Below are 20461 nucleotides of genomic sequence, written 5' to 3'. Positions count from 1 at the left end.
CCGGCTCCCTCAGCACAAGAACTGGGCTCCCAGCTCCCACATAGCTCTGGACAGATCTCTGGCAGCACATGCACTTGAAACTTTGCAGCTGGCTCTGCTTTTTAAAGGAATGGGGGCACTGTGGCTCCTGCCCCAACCCTTTATCCTCGGAAAAAATGGAGGTACAGGAGCTAAGAATGTGTACTTGCCTAGCAAGTTGGAAGCCTGGCTTCAAGGATCAAGCTCAAGGACTTGGAAGCCTCAGAGATGGATCTGACATGTCCCACTATCAAAGCACTTACAGTTCTGGAGACATGAAAACATAAGTAATGGCAGGATGAGGGGAGATAATGTGGGTGTTCTATCCAAAGAGGGGATGGTGAGAACGAAAGCAGAAGGACTCTGCCCTTACTTTTTTCTCTGGCTACTTTGCTGCAGGCCACTACCCCTCTGTGCCTCAGTTTCCTCATCTAAGAAGAAAATCAAAGGATTCAAGCAAGCTGTTCCCAAACCTGCCTTATTATCAGAGTCACCTGAAGAGATTATTTAAAATATAGACTTTGGGGTCCCACCTCAGAAACTCTGATTCAGTAGGTTTATCATGGGCCCTAGAGAAGCTGTATTTTTAACACACTTCCTAGATAATCATTTTGATGGTCAGCCAGGGTCAGGAACCACTAGACTAGATGACCACTGAGGACCTTCTAGCACCGAGCTTCTACGAATCTAAGTCAAGTTTAGACCAAGTACTTTATCATGATTATCAATGTCACCATCCAAAAAGCCTTTATCATGCAACTACCTTCACATGACTCAGGTCTGGGCATTTCACAAAGGGAGTGCTGTGGGCCTCTCTGAAAACTCATAAAGATTGAAATTGACCACATGTTCGGACCCAAATGACATACCTATGGTCTCTTGAACATTGGATCTTTTATTTGAATAAGTAAGTCAATAACTTAATAACCTTATTTAGGAAGAGAAGGGCAAAAGCTTATTGAGGGGTGGCAAAGGGAGAGGTATTCAATTACATGTTGGGGCAGGACCGGGTGGGGAGGAATGCATTCTCTGTTGCAAACAGTTAGGTAACTCTGTCATTTTGTCATTCTCATCTTCACCCGAGCCCCAGGCCAAAATCTGAACTTCTGACAGTAAGAAAATAGAGACCTTCGTCTCTCTGGCATGACTGGAAGCAGGAGGCTGAATCCAAGGGCTTTGGGAGAACTGTATCTGTAACAATGTCTTAGAATTCTCAAAATTAAGTTCCTCCGTCTGGATTCTGTTGCAAGTTTACCTCACCAATACACTGGTCTTTGTATGAGAGGTAGGCAAGTTTAAGTTACCAATCCCTGGATAATTATGTATCAGAACCCATGCAAACCTGGGATGCAATCTGTTTGCTCCATCCAAAGGCATCCGTGAGCTGGCAAGAGAGAAGCCTGTCCTCCCTGCCAGATTTTCTCATGAGAGGGGAAGAAGGCATGGAACTGATTTAGGTTGAGTCTGGAAACTGGGGGTGGGGAGGCCAGGCTACCCAGGGAAGGCAGGGCAGATGTCAGGGAAATTTACCCTGTCCAACTGCACCTGGAGTGCAAACAAGGCAGACCATGCTTTGGGAATTCCAGACTCAGCCAGAGGATGGGTGACAGTGTGGCTCTACTCTGGAATTCAGAAACCTGATTAGTTCCAGGGGAAGGAGGAGAGGGAAAAAAATCTTGGCCCCGGCAACTAAAATCAGAGTCCATAGATAGGGAAAGGAAATGGGAGAGTCATTTGCCAGGTGTCCGGGAGCAAAGCGAAGCTTAGGGACTTCCTATGGAATTTCTTAGGCAGAAAGGCATGGTCAGCAGTCAAAGGAAAAGCCAAAAACTCTGACCTTGGTTGTTAAGAACAACGATTTGGAAAACAAATCCAAACACATCACACCTTTAAAGCAGCATGGCAAATAAGGCCTAAGAAGTTAGCAGTGTATCCTGGCTTTGGCTAGCATGCCTGGAGTGAGAGGCACGAACCACTTGGGTCTTCTTATCTACAGTGCGTTAACCTTTCCCCAAACATGTCCATGTTCTCCTACCTTGGGCCCTCATTTCTTTCAATACACATTTATCAAGCATTTACCATATATAATGCATTCTGTTAGGTGCTGGGATCACTACGTCTCTCCTTATAAATCACTGTACTCAGCTGTACGTCTGTTCATACAGACGTGAGACATGAGACTTAGTCCTCTATCTCTTCCTGACCCTCCAATCACAGCACCTAGCAAAGAGTACTATACATAGTGAAATAAAGTGAGTCTTTTTGCAGGAACCCAAGACAAATAGAGAAAGAGATGGAAAGGTGGTGCACAGTCTGCATCTTCTTGGTGCACTGCCTAATTTTTATTAGGCTTGCTGCTTGGTTTTATTTGATTCCTGGAGACTGATGGTTATCTTAATAGCTAATCTAGACTTCTCACACCTCATGTCCTTCCAGATGAACTCCGTACCCACCTCAACACACACACACACACACCTTAGAACCTGCCACTTATTATTTATGTGTACTTTACTTCCCTGAACTTCAGTTTCCTCATCTGCAATAATGCGCTAATAATAACATCCTGAAACAGGCCACATCTTCCCAAATAGATCTCTCCTACTGGTTTGCATTGACTTGAGATTGCCACTGTTCCTGTAGGTGAGATGAGAAAATCTTTCTGTGCAGAAAAGCCCAGCTAAGTTTGTCCCAGGAGAAGAAAGAGGACCATGTGGGAACCTTGTGATTCTCCACCACAGACATAGAGAATCCAGAAGCGGATGACTACCTAGTCTTCAGAACAGACACTGAAGGGGGACAGGACATTAACAAGGCCAGGTATATTTAAATTATTGTGTGTATGGAAAGGCAGTCAGGGAACAGGGAGTACTGCGAATAGCAACTCCTCCTGTGTGAATAGTACTTTTGAGCTCGCCAAGTATTTCCAGCTTATTCTCTCATTTGATCCTCAAAATGAGCAGCAGAAATGTCCTAGATGTTTTTGCATACTTTTTTTTTCATTTAAATCCTGAGTCAAACCTTAAAAAACAGTCTGGCTTTTGCCTGTTTTACAAATGAGGGAACTGAGGTTCAGGACAGTAAAGTACCTTGCCCAAGGTTACACACGGAGATAGTGAAATTTGCAGATACTGGCAGAACCATGTATTCTGATTCCTTGTAGAGTGCTCTTTCCCCTGTACCAAATAACAAGAGTGGAGGATTGGTAGGCAGGATGTGGTGCTAGGATAGTAAGGTTTGAAGAGGGAGGCCATATAGAGAAGGAAGACAGAGAGTATCAAGACGAGGGAAGGTGAAGGATAATGGGGAGGCATCTGAACCACAGTTCCCCCCGCCACAGTAATTTCCCAAGTGCTGCTCAGGGCCCTCCTAGGGAAACTCCCCTCCCCAGATGTTGCCTCCAAAAGCAACTTGGCTCATCCCAGACCCTGGCCACTGGGCACATCTGGGTAGTTCTCTGATGGGGTAGATCAACACTATCGCCACTAGGTACCAGACCTTCACTAATATCACTCTGTGAGCCAAACTGCCTTCTTCTGCTCGAGGTTCAGAAAGGGATGGAAAATTCATCAGCAGCTTCCAAGAGGAAAAGGTCTGACAGAGTGGGCAGGGAAGGAAATATTCATCTCAGCCCACCAAGGAAGGCTGTGGATAATTCAGAATCAAGATTGACCTATGTCAGCAACTCCTGGCTGTACCATTCACCCAGAGAAACATCAACACAGATGTGCGCACAATCACATAAGGCATGGAGGCAGCTTCCCTGGGCCCCTTTTGCAGGATTTTCTCATTTGCCAATTTAAGGAGATATTTCCTGTTTTTCACAGAGTGAAAGAGTTACAGGGCCCAGGCCTAGAGTCCAGAGCAGCTTCTGGTGGTTGTTACAGAAAGCACCTCACCTGGGAACTGGGGCCAGGAGTGGGGGGAGCTGAGTCAGAGCCCCAGGCCAACTCAGACTGAGCTGATTGGGGGCCACTCATCCATTCTTCCTCTGAACTACATAGGGAGAGACCCTAGTAGGAAGGGAAGCAAGACAGGGCACCACAGCCAAGTGAGTCAAGGCTGCTCGAGTTCATCGGGAAGGGTTGCCATAGAGTTGCTGACCTCTAGAATGCCAGAGCTGGAAGGGGTTTAGGAATCATTTAGATGGGGAATCTGATATCCACAGAGGAGCAGGGAAGAGACACCCTAGGCTTGGGAATCAACAGGCTATACTAGTGCTATACTAGCACTTGACCTTGATAAGTTACCTAATATTTCTGTTCCTCAATACCCTTATCTGTAAAAAAGGGAGGAGTACCCCCCATAGGACTATTTTGAGGATTAAGTGAGATAATCCTCGGAAAAATCTTAGCATAGTGCCTAGCATGCAGTGAGCTCGCCATAATTTGTTTTAAGTGTAAATGGCTTTAGTACCATTAATCAAGCAGAGTTGTGGTTTAATTCTGATTCCCCCATTACTAGCTGTTTTACTCTGGGCAAGCGACTTTACCTCTTGGAGTGTCTTAATGGGACTAATCCTATTTCACAGGGCTGTTGTGAGGGTTCCATGCAGTTACTAATACCTGTAAAAGTTTAGCATGGTGCTAGGCACATAGTAAATGCTCAATAAATATTGGCTGAAGCTGAATTGGCATATCACTAGGACATGAGACCTGGACTGTTTTCTCAAGAGTTGTGCTGCAGCACCCCATACTCTTTTGCCTCATCCTTCGTGTGACTGGTCAGGCAAATGGATATAGCCTAAAATAGAGGCTCGAGCAAGCTGAATTTGTTCAGATGAGGACTAGACCATGCTTTGTTGTTTTGGCTTCATTAGCACTGGGCTAATGCATGGCTTGCTTGTACAGTTAACTCCTAAACCACAGATAGACCAGGCCAAGGCTCATGAGGTAGTCACCCACCCTTCTCCTGGGGGCACAAATTCCCATTTCAACAGCCAACCCTAACACTCCTAGGGTCTCTCTAGCCATCTCCCTTGTCCCAGAGCCCAAAGTGATGAGGGCAGGAGCAGAAAGGTCAGGGATTGGGGGAAGGAGAGCCTTTCCTCTCTCTCACTGCTCAGTCTGGGGACACTTTCAGCTCACGTCTGGCCTGCATCCTGTTAAGGTCTCTAGTGGATCTTTACTATCCAGGTTTGTCTCCAAGACAAACTTCATCTGTAGGTTGTGTGTGTGGGGGGAGAGGGGGGCGGCTGGTGGGAGTGGGCTGAACAATGTTCAAAGCGCTGGAAAGTTTCCATTACTTCACAGGGTCCTTCAGGGAGGCAGGCCTAGGGGAACTGACCACCTGTCAAATCTTCCCCTTGTGCTCAAATCTAGGCCTTGTCACAGGCCAGTCACAGGAACCTTAAGCTCACTCTCAAGTAGCTTCTTCCCACACTTGCCAAGCACCCTTTGTTTTCAGAAACCTTAAAGAAATAGCTGGGCTTTCATTCCAATGCATGGATTGGCAGTTGGCTCCCAGTTGGAATTATTGTGACTGCTGCTAGTCTACCCTTAATTACTGACAAGCAAATAGTAAAAGTAGGTCTCATTACACATGCCTCAGTTTCCTCACATGTAAAATAAGGTGGTCATCTATGTGCTTGCAATGAACCAGGGGGTCAGGCCTGATTCTGCCCCACACATGTTCATGTGCGAACACACATACACACACACACACACACACACACCCTCATTTATCCTCACCACATCCACATTCATACACTCATGTGTCCGTATACACATATATGCCCATAGTTACGCATAGTTGCATATACTCATATTTCCATTCACAGTCATATATACTTTCAAAACTTTGACACAAGCACAAACATACAGTGCACAAAACTGCATACACACAAATACACACACAGTTTCTCCTCTTCTGAAGCTGACCAGGAAATAAACATACTTAGAAAGGCATTCCATTATGTATTTATGGACAACAAAAAGAAAAGGAATTCATATTCAGAGCGAACAATGCCTAGTCTCAAGCTTGAATCTCCTTGCCCTGTTCCCCACTACCCAAGCCCAACACACACACACACACACACACACACACACACACACACATTTTTCAAGCCATCTTGTGAGGAGCCCTTACAGTTTTCCCTTTCTTGGCAATCTGGAGCAATATGGCTAAATCTAGAATGAAAATACATTTTGGTCTTCCTGGGATAATCTCAGTTTATGCCTGTTGTCCCAGCATAATATTAATAGTGTCCCCTTTTACTCTCAAAAGTATCTCAGTTTGGATAATAAATTATCTGATAGCCCTATCTAAACCTCTCCTCACTCTGGGCCACGGCTGGGCCTCCTGGGATGGGGCCCATCACATCAGGCCCGGGCCTGCTCTCCTCTTGGGAAACAATCTTGCTCTTTAAGTATGTTTAACTCTTCAATTCTGTCACTAGGGATTCTTTTTAGTGTTCCAACCTTGCATATAAGTAAAACAGTTTACTGGCTAACATCCTAGTGATTAAGGGGAGGATGGGGCACTTTGCCATTCTAGTTAACCTCAAAGTAGGCATTAACCCTGCTCCTTTTGGTCTCACCCGCTTTAATTCCCCAGCCATGTTCTTCCTGGTTATAATCCTCGACACTCTAACTTCTTTTCTCCTTTTCTTCCTCTTCCTCCCAAAACATTAGGCTCTGAAGACCCCAGGCTCTCTGAAGCAAATACACTACATGCCACACTCCCTCCGCCAGGCTCAGAGATCCTTGGAATAAAAATGAGTGGCAAAAGTACAGACAGAGAGACAGAGATTCCACCTCATTTAGGCTCTGTGACTAATTTTCATTAGTCCTGCTGCCTAATTTCTTTTAGCTTCAGGCATGTGGGCCATTGACTATTTTCATGGCTGAATTAACTGTGTTTTGAAAAAAATCTGAAAATGCTGTCAGCTCTTTGCAAACATGACTATAAATATATTGTGCAGAATATAGTTGTAGTGCTATTCACAGAGCAACTAGACAAGGATCCATGTTCTCCAGACATGTGGATACCACATACTGCAGCTTGAATCTTGGCAGCAGCTGTGTTAATCTGCAAACAAGATGGAAGCAGGGAAGAGGCCCCAGGAAGGGCAAAAGGGACATTATTAGCATGAAGTGGGGGAATTTACAAACAGGGGCTTTTCCAGACCGTTAGAAAACTGAATAGTGTGGGGAGAAGCTGGAGATTATGGTATGCTCACCTGTACAGATATGGGGCTGTACACATGTGTACATATGCATGCACATACACACAGAGATACACACACATCTGTCTGTGTGTGGGTATATGCGTGAGATAAAGAGAAAGAAGCTATCCATGTAGATAAATGTGTATGTATGTGCCTATTGGTGTATGCTTTTAGTTGTCTATGTCATGAGTTCGGGTTTGAGGTCAGATTATGTGTATAGTTTTGTACACACAGTGGTTCATTATACATATGTGCATCATTGGCGATGTCTCAATCCAGCTACACATGCATAAGCACATGTGCAAATCTACAGATAAACTTATGTACCTGGCAGCCATAATGATAATTGATATGTAAGGCTCAAAGCAGTTTTAAAAGGACTGTCACATCCATCCTCTCATTTGAAATTCATCACAAGTCTGTGAGATAGAGATTATTACTCCCTCCTCCCATTTTACAGATAGGGAAAGTGAGGCTCAGAGAGGCCAAGTGGCTTGGCCAAGGTTGCAGATTAGGTAAATGTCAAAGTCAGTACTCTAACATTTGTATATCTGATGTCAGATCCTGTGACACCCTGTACCACACTGCACAGGGAGAAATGAAGCAAAGGAAACTTGAACTTCAGTCTTCTTTGTGACTTCCCATTCCAAGGCCATCTTTTCTGTCACTGCTGAAACAAATTCCATGAAAAGGAAGAGGGCCCAAGAGCCAGAGCTGTTGAGTCCTTGTCTGGAGAGTGGCTTGTATGTTGCTGGTCCTGCCTAGAGACACTAGCCATGTCCACTCATGGGATATAGATGACCCACGGCCTCCTTGAGCAAATGTTCACTAGTGATATCCTGGAGCCCTTGTTGGGGGCTTCCTAGGGTTAGAAGCTGGAACAATAAGTTTGTTCCCTCCCTATTCTCTCCTCTAGCTGCTTGTCTTTATCTTCCTAAAAGCCACAGGCTCCCAACATCTGGTCTGACCGGTTCCGCCTGAGCCTTCTGTGTTTGAGACATTCTGTGAGGAGGGTAGGTAGCACAGGCATGGCTAGGTTTGAATGTGAGTAGTGCCACCCCAGGTCAAGGCAGCAAGTGAATCTGTCTGGGATCCTGCTAACCTCCCTTACTCTGGCGACCAGCTCCCTCCAGCTGGTTGGCCAGCAGATCTAAGGAAAACTTCCTGTTGGCTAATCTTTCCATAGGCAAAATCTAGGTCAAGGCAAAAAACACTGTGGCTCTTGGAACACACAACTGTCCTGTTGTTCACCATTTGGATGGTTAGAACCTGGTCAAGAGTGATGGAGATAATGCTAGTGACTCCAAGAGTTCAGGATCACTGATTTGAAGTAATTGGAGAAGTCAGGGCTCAGAGGAGGGAGGATGGTCTCCTGGTCATCTGGAGGGAGGAGATCCTCACCATTCCCTTTTTCTACTATGACCATGGTCAGGCATCCCAGCCAGAATTCTAACTTGCTAATGTTTAGTGCTTCCCCACAACCGCACACAGGGGGGCCTCTATTGGGCCTTCTAGACATTTGTCCTCCCCTTCTCCTGGACCCAGGAGATAAACCCTCTTTCCAAGTAACAGGAGGGAGGTCCCAACCAGCAAGAAGATCATGAGGCTTGGCAGGATAAACTTCTAGGAGGTGGGATGCAGAGCACCTTGTTGTAGGTGGAGCTGTTTGGGTTTAAAACTATTGTATGTGGATGTGTAGACCACCCACAGTCATTGGTTCCCTCCAGAACCTAGGGAGGAGCTTATGGGCTGACATGGCCAGTGCAGGATTACCCAACAGGTGGACTAAGTATGAGTTTAGGATACCAGTGAAACAGGGCCACTCCAAATGAGAGAAGTATAGATTTAATGAATTGTTTCAGAATTTGGCAGTCAGAAAAACAGTGCTTAGGGCCTCTAAAGGTCTTAATCTAGTCCTGGGCATGACCAGCATCAGAGCAGTCCAGATGGTGCCTTGGCAAGGCATCCTTACCCCCAGAACTCATGATTGAGTAATTCTAAGTTCCCTTAGGCTCACTTGGGGTTACACTGGCTTACTAGGGAGATAATAAGAGCAGCTAATGCTTATACAGCGCTTACCATGTGCCAGACACTGTTCTAAGCTATATATAATTCACTTAACAACCCTACGTGGGAAGTACTCTTGCTAACCTCCTCTTAAAAATGAGGAAATAGCAGCACAGAGAGGTTATGTGCCTTGCCTAAAGACACGCAGCTAGTAAATGGTGGAGCCAGGACTTACCCAGGCAGTTTGGCTCCAGAGTCAGTGCTCATTCAAGAGGGCTCAATGAGAGGAGGACTCTCAACGATACTTTGCCCATAAGACACAAATCCATTTTTAAAAATAAAGCCAATATCTTGGAAAAGTGATCTTAAAGTCGAGAATATTCGGAGACATTTCCGGGCATGTTGACTCAGCATATTATAATCTGTCCCACCAAATCTCGGTTTCACATTAAGGTACTTGCTCACTTGTGCACACATGTTCTCTCTTTGCCCGTCTTGGATGGAATTCTCCAAAGAAACAGGATAGAGACCACAAGATAGCTACCCTTTCCAAAACTTATCTTTTCTCAAATCTGGGAGGATCTGTTTTCCATTTTCAGTGAAGAAGTTATCCTCTTATACTCACTACCTCACCATTCCCCGTCACCCCCAATCCCTTGCCAGGAAGTATCCAAGGCTTTTTTAGTTTATAGAAACCATTGGTTCTAAGCACCTCTAAATCTCTGAGATGTCTAGCTTTCTCACTCCGTAAGTGAAGAAACTGAGGCCCAGAAAGGAGAAGGGACTTGTCAGAGTCACAAAGACAGTAGTAGAACCAGAAGCAGAGCCTAAGTATCCTGACTCCTAATCCAGTGCTCTTTCTTGATCCCAGCCAGCAGGCCTTAGCTATGCCCATATCCTTCCTTCCATGACCCTCATTTCCATCTCCCTTAACTTTTTGACTCCCAACTGTTTGTCTGTTTTTCATCATACCACACTGCTTCTTATCCACACATTTAAACCTCAGGCTGCTATCAAGCTTAGGGAAAACTCTATTCCAGCTCTCAGGGAGCTCCTACATCTCTGCCCCCATGGAACACAGAACTGGGAGATGCAGGTTCCAGTCTCAGCCCCGCTGAATATTAAGTGTATGACGTTAGGCCACTCACTTGCCCTCAGTCTGCTCTCTGTTTTCTGCAACTACAAAATGGGAACATGAATCTCTGCACAGCCCTTCCCTGCCATGAACTTTTCCCTAACTAATACAAATCACACTTTTCATTTTCCAGAACCCTTCAATATAGCACTTGTCGTGATCAAAGACGTTGGCATATGATGAGATTCAACTGAGTATTTTATTTCATAACTGTCTCTGTTGCAGGGATAAACATCAACTAAGATGTAAACTACCATGTGCCACACACAGAGGGGATTATTACCACTCAATCTTCTTCCCCTCTCCTGGGGCTCAGAGCATCTGAAAGCTTGTTTGGGACTCAGGATGAGAGGCTGAGAGCTGCTGCCACTTCTGCTCTTTATCCCTCCCCTCGGACCTCTTAGAAAAAGAGCCTGGGCTGCTGACATGGAAGAGCAGGTGGTGTAGGCTGGGCGGGCTATGCCACAAGCCATTTGCAGGCACCTCATTCTGTGGCCCCATGCCCAGACATCCCCCCGCCCCGTGCCCTTCTCTCCAAATGTCCTCACTATTTTCTTCTCCTCCTGCTCCTCCACTCCACCCCACCTGCTGGGTCAGGGCCTAATGAGGAACAGTGACTCACTGGACTCCCAGAGGGCAAAGACCCAGAGTCTGAGCAACAACCGAACTGTCCAGTTCTCAGCCCTCATTCTGCCACTGCCCAACTCACAGGCTCCTCTCCACTTAGCTAAATCCCATTTCAAGTTACGACTGTACCAGCGAACCTTCCTTGATTCCTCTGACGACCGCCCTCATCTCTCCTTTTCCACATCACTACACAAAAATCGCATTTAATTATATATGTATATATACACACACATATTTTTACTACTTAGCAGTGATCTGTGGTTGTTTGGTATGTTATATCTTATCAAAGGAATTATAAATTTCTTGAGGGACACTTCTCCTCCTCTGGCTCATCCAAAGTCCAGCCTAGCACATAATAAACACCTATTGACTTGAATTGAACTGACATTAATTGAATTGGAGGTGGAGGATATGGGGAGGGCTTGTGAGCAGGGAGAGAACTAACATTTATTGAACACTTAGTATGTGCTAGGCTATATGCTAGATATTTTATATGCTTCATCTCATTTAATCTCCACATCATTAACGACAGACGATATTATTATCCCTATTTTACACATGAGAAAACTCAGACTTCAAGAAGTTAAAACCTTTGTCAAGGCCAGCCATGTGGTAAGTAATTGAATCTAGTGCTGTTTAATTCCAAAGCCCATATTCAAAGATTGGTAACAGCTTGAATGCCTATTAGCAAAGTATTGATTAAATAAATTATGATATATCCACATAACAGAATACTGTGCAGTTATAAAAAAGGGCAAGGACCTTATGGGCTTAATGTGTTATAATATCCAAGACATATTTGGAAGTATAAAAGGTAAGGTGGAGGATAATATGAATTATAGGCTACCATATGCGTTTTAAAAAATAGGGTGTATACACACACACACGCACATACAAGATTGCTTGTACATATACAGAATATCTCTGGAAGGATACCCCAGATAACACTGGTGGCCTCTAGGGAGGGGAACAGGGTTACTGGGAGACAGGAGTGGGAGAGAGACTTTTCAGTGTTGTACCTCTTGAATTTTGTCTCATTAAATAAGTAAAATTACACTTATTAAATCATAATAAATCTCTTTCCACAAAGTAGTGCCTAAGGATTGACTTTGGAAAAGTTCAGTGAGAGATGAAGGGGGCAGTACGCCCGTGATTGAATAGGGGAACTCCCAGGGTGCCAGAAGCCCCACCCTTTGCACCTCTCACAAACCAACCTCCACTACAATCATCTGCACCTAATGCTGATTGAACTCACATCTTTCCAGATCTCGGTTCTCTACCTGTAAAATGAGAACCAGATGGGGTAGGATTAGGTGGTCTCTGAAATGCCTTCCAACTCAGACATTTAAATAACTGAAAACCAAGATGGTAAGTCCTAGCATATTTGAAATCTTAGTCTCAAAGAAGGGCTTGGAGATTTTGTTTTGTTGTTTGCAACAAGAAAGAGAAACATTTCCATACTTATTTGGTTCCTGGTTGATCTTAACGGAGGCTCCCTAAGTGGTCACTGAAAAGCTTGCTCAAAACCACTATTGCAGTCCTCCTCCAGGCCCCTGGCCTTCTGCGGCCTCTGTTCTCTGGGGCTATCCTGTATAGAACACAAGGAAATTGGCCCACTCCAAAACTGGATACAAAGGAGCAAAGCCCCTTCTATGTTTAATGTCCCCTGGCTCAGAGCTTCTGATGCTAAATATCCCTTTCCTTCTTTTTCACTACCTGCAGGAGCACAGAGGCTTTGTGAGAAACTCTTGGGAGGAAGTGACACCCTAACTCCACCCACCATCTGCCCCAATCCCTAGCAATTTTTACTCAAAAATTCAGTCCTTACCTCATAGGGAGTTTTGTGAGCTCCTGCCAAGAGCTGTAAATATTTCAACATGCCTCGTTTCCTTGAATGTATATGACCTGGGATCTGGCCCCTCCTCTCCCTAGGCTCTTAGAGAATTAAGGAATGAAAAAACACAGCCGGTCCTTAGCTACAGGACACCCGGGTCAAATTGCAGAAGAATACAGAGGGGAGATGGGGAAAACTGGAGTGAGGAGGTGGGAGACAGGGATGAGGGGTTGCTTCCTCTTCCAGAAACATTTGGAGAAAGGTGTAGCAACCCAATTTCTAGGGGCTGGAAAAGGTTATTGTATAATAACAACACAACCTCTTCACAATTTACAAAGATCTTTTACATACACAATCTCATTTGACCCTTCATAGTCCTATAAAAGTAAATACTGTTAATCCCATTGTGCAGATGAGAATCCTGAAGACTTGAAAGATTCTGTGACTTGTTCAGTGCTAAACAACTAAAAAGAGACTGTTTCTCTGGCCCTTTTTGAACCCAAGGATCATAACTCTGGGTGAAGTAAGATAGGTGGTTAGAGGGGTATGTCGTGTATCACAAGACTGTCAGAGATTTTTGACTAAACCCTTTCTTGGTCGTCTCCTTTTATCCCTTAGTCATAAGGATGCCTTGAGGCTACAGGAATGAAAAACTCTGCAGCAATCCCCCTTGGTAGCTGCCCCGACCCAGTCTTTCAGTGTTTACTAGGTATTGGGTGATATCTAAAAGCAAGAGTTCTGAACTCGGACTGTCTGGGCTCAAATCTTGGCTCTGCCATTATTTGCTATATGAGTTTAAGCAAGTTACTAAACTTCTGTGCCTCTGTCTCTTCATCTGCAAAATGGAGGAAATAATGGTACCTGACTCAGAGGGTTGCTGAGAATTAAAATGAGTTGGCACGTGTAAAGTGCTTAATATGATTCCTGGCACAGAGTTAATTGCTAAATGCTAAATAAATATTATTATTATTATTATTATTATTATTATTACACTTGACAGAAGCAAGGAGCTTAAAAAGATCTTTCACATACACAATGTCATGTGATCCTTCATAGTCCTATAAGAGTAAATCAAAGAGGTCGAAGAAGTCAAAATCACACTGTGGAATGCAGCAGAGAAGCCATCACTAGGCTGTGTGCTTTGAGTCTTTTCCCCAGTAGCAAGGAGGGCTCATAGGGAGTCATCTCCATACTTCTGCCCGGTCCCCCTGGGATTAGTGGCAACCACACACAAGGGGCATGGGTGGGGAACAGAAGAAATTTCTTTTCTTTGTGAGAAGGTCAGTGACCTGAACAAGTGACTGAACCTGTGACCTATGGCATCATGTTCTAAGCAACTGTGCTAATTGCCCAGACAGACGTCACACACCCAGCTATACACACATACACACAGGTCTGGATGCACGGATGCATGTCCATATTCTTCCAGCCTGGGTAAGAGGGTAGGTGGGCAGATCCACATAATAATTTGGGCAAAGAGATTGTGTGGGGGCTAATTGTTTAGCGACATTTCCCTTCTTCTTTTCCCTTCAGCTGCATAGAAGCAGGGAAGCAACTAACCTGGGAGCTTCACTTCCTCCCTCTCCACCCTCAGTAAAGGCACTTTTGACTCTAGTTAGGACTTGGGTGTCTGTCTCCTCCCTTCTCCAACTCCTCTACAATAAATTCTGCAGTATATTTTGGCAAGAATAGAGATGATAGGAGCTCAAAATAGACTGAAGACTTCTGTTCTATCTAGAACCCCTGAAGGTACTGAAAACCAATCTGAAATCTCTGGAGGTTCAGTTGGTCCAAGAGATGGGGAACAACAATAGTGAGGATTCGAAAAGAGAGGGGTGCAACTGAACAGGACATTTGTTGAATGCTGTTGGGTAAGACCTGCTACAATACTCTCTCCTTGGCTGGGGTCCTGGGGCTATGAAAAGAGGAAATGTGGAAATGACAAAAAGGGTTTCATAGCAGCTATCTTACTGCAAAAATCCAGAGGTGATGGCTTCCACACTCTTGAGTGCTCTCTAAAAGGTCACTCTTCCCCCAGAAAGTGGAGAGTAAGAGAGGGGAGAAAGGGGAAAAAGAAAGAGAGGCCTCTATAGGATGTGTAGGAGTGGGCCTGAGATCCAGGCTGGAGTTGGGCCTGTACAACATCCAAAACTCCAGCAGTTTCTCTAACTGAGCAAGGGAAAGACAGAAGATAGAGAACAATACTGGAAGGAAAGGGGGTGGCATATCTAGCAAAGGTGATACAAATGCACTATGAAAATAGGAGGAGCCAAGAAAATATGTGGTTGGGACAGCCAATTTTGTCCCTTCTTCTCCTACCAACCCCAGAAACTGGAGCAAAGTAGAGGATAGAGAAAGACAAGACTACCAGAGTGAAGAGGCATGTACTTCCTCAAGCCACCCAAACAGGCCAAATACCCCACCCACAAGTAGGTGCCAAATGACTCCATGTTAGTAACCACAGCACCCACTTTCAAGGCAGGTGATTAAATGCCCCTCGGCTTAGTCCTCTGTCACCCCTAAAATGGGAGAGGGTTAGAGCGTCCTAAATCCCCTTCCCAGTAGCCTTTGAGTACTGAAAAGGATCCAGGATAAGCGAAGGGTAGAGGCAGAAACAAACTTGCAACAAATGTTTCCAAGCCTCACCGTTAGGGAGTTGCAAAGGGGTCCAGGCCAAGAGGTACAAACCCAGGCTGGCCATATTCTCTCCATCACCCTCACCTAACAAGTTTCCCAGTCCGGGTCCTTTGCGCTAGTCCCCCATAACCCCTACAGAAGCCTCTGTTAGGTTAAACCTGATTCTATAACAGATGGGAAAAGACTTTTTTCGGATAGAATATCCATAAATCCATGGCTTGAGGTGTATGGGGTGTGTGTGTGTGTGTGTGTTTTATGAATAAAGCCTTTTCTCTAAGGTTTGCTCATTAAATCCCAGGTGAGACAGTTCCTTCAAGACAGGCAATCCCACTCCATCTTTCGCACAATCTAAAAAGAGTAAATGATTTCTTTCTTTTCAAAATGCAACAAAACAAAAAGATGCTGGTAGGAAAAGGAGCACACCCTCCTGGGAAACTGGTCCGCTCAAGACATTGAGATGGCATCCTTTACAGATTTCTGCAAATGTTGATGGTCCAGCTGCTTGTCTGGAGAAAATACTTCCAGTGACAAGCAGTATAAATTCAGGGAAAAGGAGAGAGAGTTCTCTGCCTGCTACCTCAGTAGTCACACTCAGCTAAGCCCTGAGTGAAGCTGAAGTTGACCAGGGATTGCGGATACCCAATAGGGCTTTCTCTAGGATCACAAGCAGCAGCCTTCCCATACCCCCCACAATGGGACCCAGGCAGCAGCCTTGAGCCAGCTATAAAGATGCCCTTTCTGAAGTCCCCTGAAGGAAAACACTGTATTGCATTACGTTTTACTCTTTTATCCTGAAGTAACAGCAAACCAAGGTCACACTAACCATGCATTTCTGAGAAATGAGAATGAGCTATGGGAAATTAAGTTTCAGGAGAGGGGTCCAAACTGAAGCTTAAAGGAATCCTTGAAGTTTAACGCTTTTTAAGAACAGGCTCAAATGCTGGGAAACAGCAGCATACAGACCCACTCTGCTAGCCTGCAGCAGGCTAAATTGAGGGAATTCTCTTGGAGGCCCATTTCTATGCTGAGCAGGGCATTCTGAGAGAAGCAGCTGTACATTCAGAGTTGCCTTTACATACTGAGTAAAAAGGAGTGGGTCTTTTCACTCACATCGGTATATATGAGCAGCCCCATAGTCTAATACACATGACATGGGAAAATGATATCTATATGGCTTTTCATTACTTTCCCAATCTCCCCCCAATCTGTCCGCACCCTCCTTCAGGCAGATTAACAAATTTCCATTTGTCTGAATGAGTCAAAATTTATGCCAGGTGAATAGTGAAGAATAAAATATCATATAATTCTAGAAAGATAGAATGGCCATCTATCTATGGAGCTAGAAAGTCCACCTAGTCACACCCTTTCATTTTACAGATAGGTAAATTGAGGTACAGAGAGGTAAAGTGCCTGCTCAAAGTCACAGAGAAAGTCAGGGGCACAAGTTTTCTAACTCCTAGCCACTGCCTAGCTAGTATTATTGAGATCACCAGCCCCTTGGGGGCCAGATTTAGACTTAGAATGAGCATTTGAGGCCACTGGACAGTGAGCCAGGGATCCGGCCTCAACCAGCTACTCCAGCTCAAACAAGCATCCTTCTGGTTGTCCTCCAAATACCCCAACCTCTCCTCTTCATTCCTTCCTATATGAGTCAAGGTCTCAGTTTGGGACCCAGTTTTGTTGCAGAAGAGGCAGAGGAGTGACTTGAAAGATGCCTGGCCAATGGCCCTGTGATCCAAAGCTCCATAGCAGGCTCTGAACCAACTTAATCTAGCTTCTCTGGACAGTAGGCAAAAGCCTGCAGTCAAAGGCAGGACATTGGCAGATTTGCTCAAAAGATAACTGGTTCCCAAAGTCAGCGATTTAGTGGTCAGCCCAGTGAGATACTGAACCAAACAATGAAAGCCCCTAAGATGAGGCAGAGAAAGCCTTATCTGCCCCTGACCCCACCCATCCTTGGGACTCTTTGTTTGTCCAGAGGCTGAGGGTACCATTTTTTCCATGCCTAGAAAATTCTGTCTCCATCAGAGTGGCACATGAGCCTGAACTATCTTGTGCCCAGTCATAAACCTTCCTGACCACTGCCCCTTTCCTTGGGTGGTGACAGCCCTAGCCCCACTCCCTCCATTTGGGAGCCTACAAGGGCCATGCTTATAAACTGCCCAATAAAAGATGCCTCCATGATATTTTATGGTTCAGTGCTAGACTGGCAGTCAAGGTGGAAAGTGCAGGGTAGTGGGTTTATTCTGGAGCACATTCAAAAAGACATAAGCTTGGAGCCAATGTTAACCACTCTGGCTTCTTCCGCCGTGTCCCCTGAACTCCCAATCCCAACCCTATACCAGCTCCAACTCACTAGGGTTCCAATAATGAGCTGGGGCCTGGAAGCAATGACACCTTGCTCCTCTTTCCTTCAAAAGGCTCCCTTCTCATCCCAGGAAGCCATGCTATACTTTCCACCAAATTGCCTGGTTGCCCCTGTCCAGTCTGTTGCTTGGTCTGGGTTGGGGGACTCCCAAATTTCCTATGAGTTTTGCAAAAATATTTTTCTCCTGAACTTATCTTTTTTTCTCTAAATCAGACTTTGGTCACTTGCCCCCATCTCAGGAACCTTTTGCCTGCCAGTCCTTCCAGGCCTAAGACCCAGAGAAAGTTGGCTTCCCTTTCAAAACGGGTAAAGACAAAGGACAAGATATACTGCTAGGGCCACCACAGAGCTGTACACATCACAGAGTCCATAAAGACTTTACATTGCATGCTCTAGAATGGCCTGAATTGTACTTCCCTTCTTCTCTCCACGGCTTTTTCCAATGTCCAGAGACCCCTCTAATGTGGACTTAGCCCTCAAAGATTAAAACAGCCTTTTTCTGGGGCTCTCTCAGACAGTCCCAACCATCTGCAGAACCTTAGACCCATTAAGCCAATCAGTGCAGCTTTAGGGCTGTGAAGATATTAGGTCTAGCCAAAGAGAATTTGGGTTGTGTGGTGCCTCCAAAGATTAGATTCACAGATTTTCAGACATAGAAGTCATGCCATATTTTAGTAGAAATGGACAATGCACCACATTAATAAAAATGGACAATGCACCAACCTCCTTGACTATGAAGGTGTATGTTCCCTGTTCCCCAGAATGGCTATTGGGCAAATACTGGCTGATAAAGATTTTAGCAAGCTTCTACTAGTTTCTTTTGTCCCTTTGAGACACCAGCGCTGCAGCACAGGTCTGGGAACTTTGGGGTAAATTACAGAAAGTGTGTGGAGGCAGAGAAACATTTGGAATCTCAGGATCTGAATGGTTGCTTGGGAATGCTGGGGGGCTCAAGAAAGGTAGTGCTGAGAATGAGATTTTCTAGGAGTTCAGGAATGTGGTGGGTGTTCCTGAATTTTTCCAAATAAAAACTGAGGTGTTCCCGAGAGCCTCCAGTATCAAATATAACTTTCATGAATTCAAGATGCACCACAGCAAAGACACAAGTCAAAGTATTCTGAGACCCTGGGGACATACCAAATTCCTTTCTGTCCCTTCCTGACCTATACTCATCATAATTTAAACCAGTAACGCCAGCCCCTCAATGGACTTAATCCTTGTCAGAGTACAAATCAGCCACACCTCTGCACAGCCCACCATACCCCCCTTCCCAGCTGCACTGTGAGGTCTTGACCGGAAAGTCCCAGCCAGCCCTCCCTCTGAGTCCCCTATGATCACCTACTTTGAAGTTTGTTCCCCAGCAGTGAACCTCTTCCTGGTAAAATAGTGGTTTTTCCAAGTTTTATTACACACCCTTAAGGCCCCAGCTCTAGGCCTGCTTACACCACACAAATGCCAGGGCCTAGCTTCAGCCCATCCTCCACTACCCCCCTTGAAGTTTCGCCCAGACTTTGCCACTGGCCTGAAAGGCCAACAGCCTGCCTTCAACCACAGGGCAAAGCTCAACAGGTGCCCTGCGAGGTAACCTAGGCAACAGCCAGAGGCTTTACCCTGGCTGCCTACCCAAGAGCCCCTGAATTGCATGAGAGCAGGGAAAAGGTAGTCCCAGGGGTATGTGTGGCAATGACCTTCCCCCCAAAAGTTGTTCCACACAGTCCAGGGACCACCTTCACTCAGGTGTCAATGTGGCCCGGGCAGTCCTGAGACAGCCACTGATGCACACTCGAACTTTAAAGTGGGGCCCGCACACTTCGGCGCCAATGGGTCACAAGGTCAGAGGCACCAAGAGCCCCAAAACCCCTTCTTCAAAGGCAGCCCAGCGAAGCTTCAAACTAAAAAAAAAAAAAAAAAGAGTCCTTGGTTGAAAGAGGTAGGAGAGGCTCTCCAAGGGTCTAGGGAATCCACAGGTGGACGCCCCAGAATTCCAGATTTCTATGTTCACCGAATAATCCCCAGATCCCTCAGAGAACAGCAGAAGTACGTGCTGGGGGTGGCGAGAGGAGGGAACCCTTCAGCCCCAGGGCAACACTCTGAAAAGCCACGTATTCTGAGTCGCGAACTTAAGGCAGGTCGCGAGTGGAGCTGTCCTGAGGAGCCACAAGAGGGAGTGAGCCTCGAGGGAGAACGCATCCCAAGTCCCTTGGCTCCCTCCCGAGACTCCTCATCAGAACTGCTGAGGGGCTTCGCCGGTGGCTTGCTGAGAAAGCGGAATGGCTCCTCTGACTCTCCAAGCCCATGGGCGGGCTCACCGCGAGGAGCGCGCGAGCCTGCGGTCCTGCGGCTGCGGGCCTGGAGAGCCAGGGCTGTGTCCCCCAGCCCTGCTCTTCTCAGGGAAAAAGACCAAGTCAGCCCTACACGAAAGCGGGAAGGGTGGAGGCCAGCATTCCGGCCAAGGCCGAACTATGCACCCCGCAGATAGCGGAGACGCGCGGGGGGCCAGGGTGGGCATGGCTGAGGTTGGAGGCGGCGCGGAGTAAGCTGCAAGGCCCAGCCTGTCAGCTGCCTCACGCCTCTCCGACAGGAGCCCCCCTCCCTGCCTGCTTTGGGGTTCAACTCAGAGGGTACGGAGATCCACTCGCTCCCTAAGAGTGGCAGAGAGCGGCCGGGCCC

General features: G+C 46.0%; 1 protein-coding gene across 2 annotated transcripts in view; it reads right to left on the bottom strand.

The window, feature by feature from the left end:
- The window catches only part of SLC16A2 (solute carrier family 16 member 2), a 96291-nt gene that overhangs the window by 74553 nt on the left and 1277 nt on the right, over positions 1 to 20461 (bottom strand). The window lies entirely within an intron of this gene.

Source organism: Equus asinus, chromosome X, assembly GCF_041296235.1.
Source record: "Equus asinus isolate D_3611 breed Donkey chromosome X, EquAss-T2T_v2, whole genome shotgun sequence".
Classification (NCBI taxonomy): Eukaryota; Metazoa; Chordata; class Mammalia; order Perissodactyla; family Equidae; genus Equus; species Equus asinus.
Note: the sequence above shows the minus strand (reverse complement) of the source record. Positions and strands in the feature narration are given on the sequence as shown.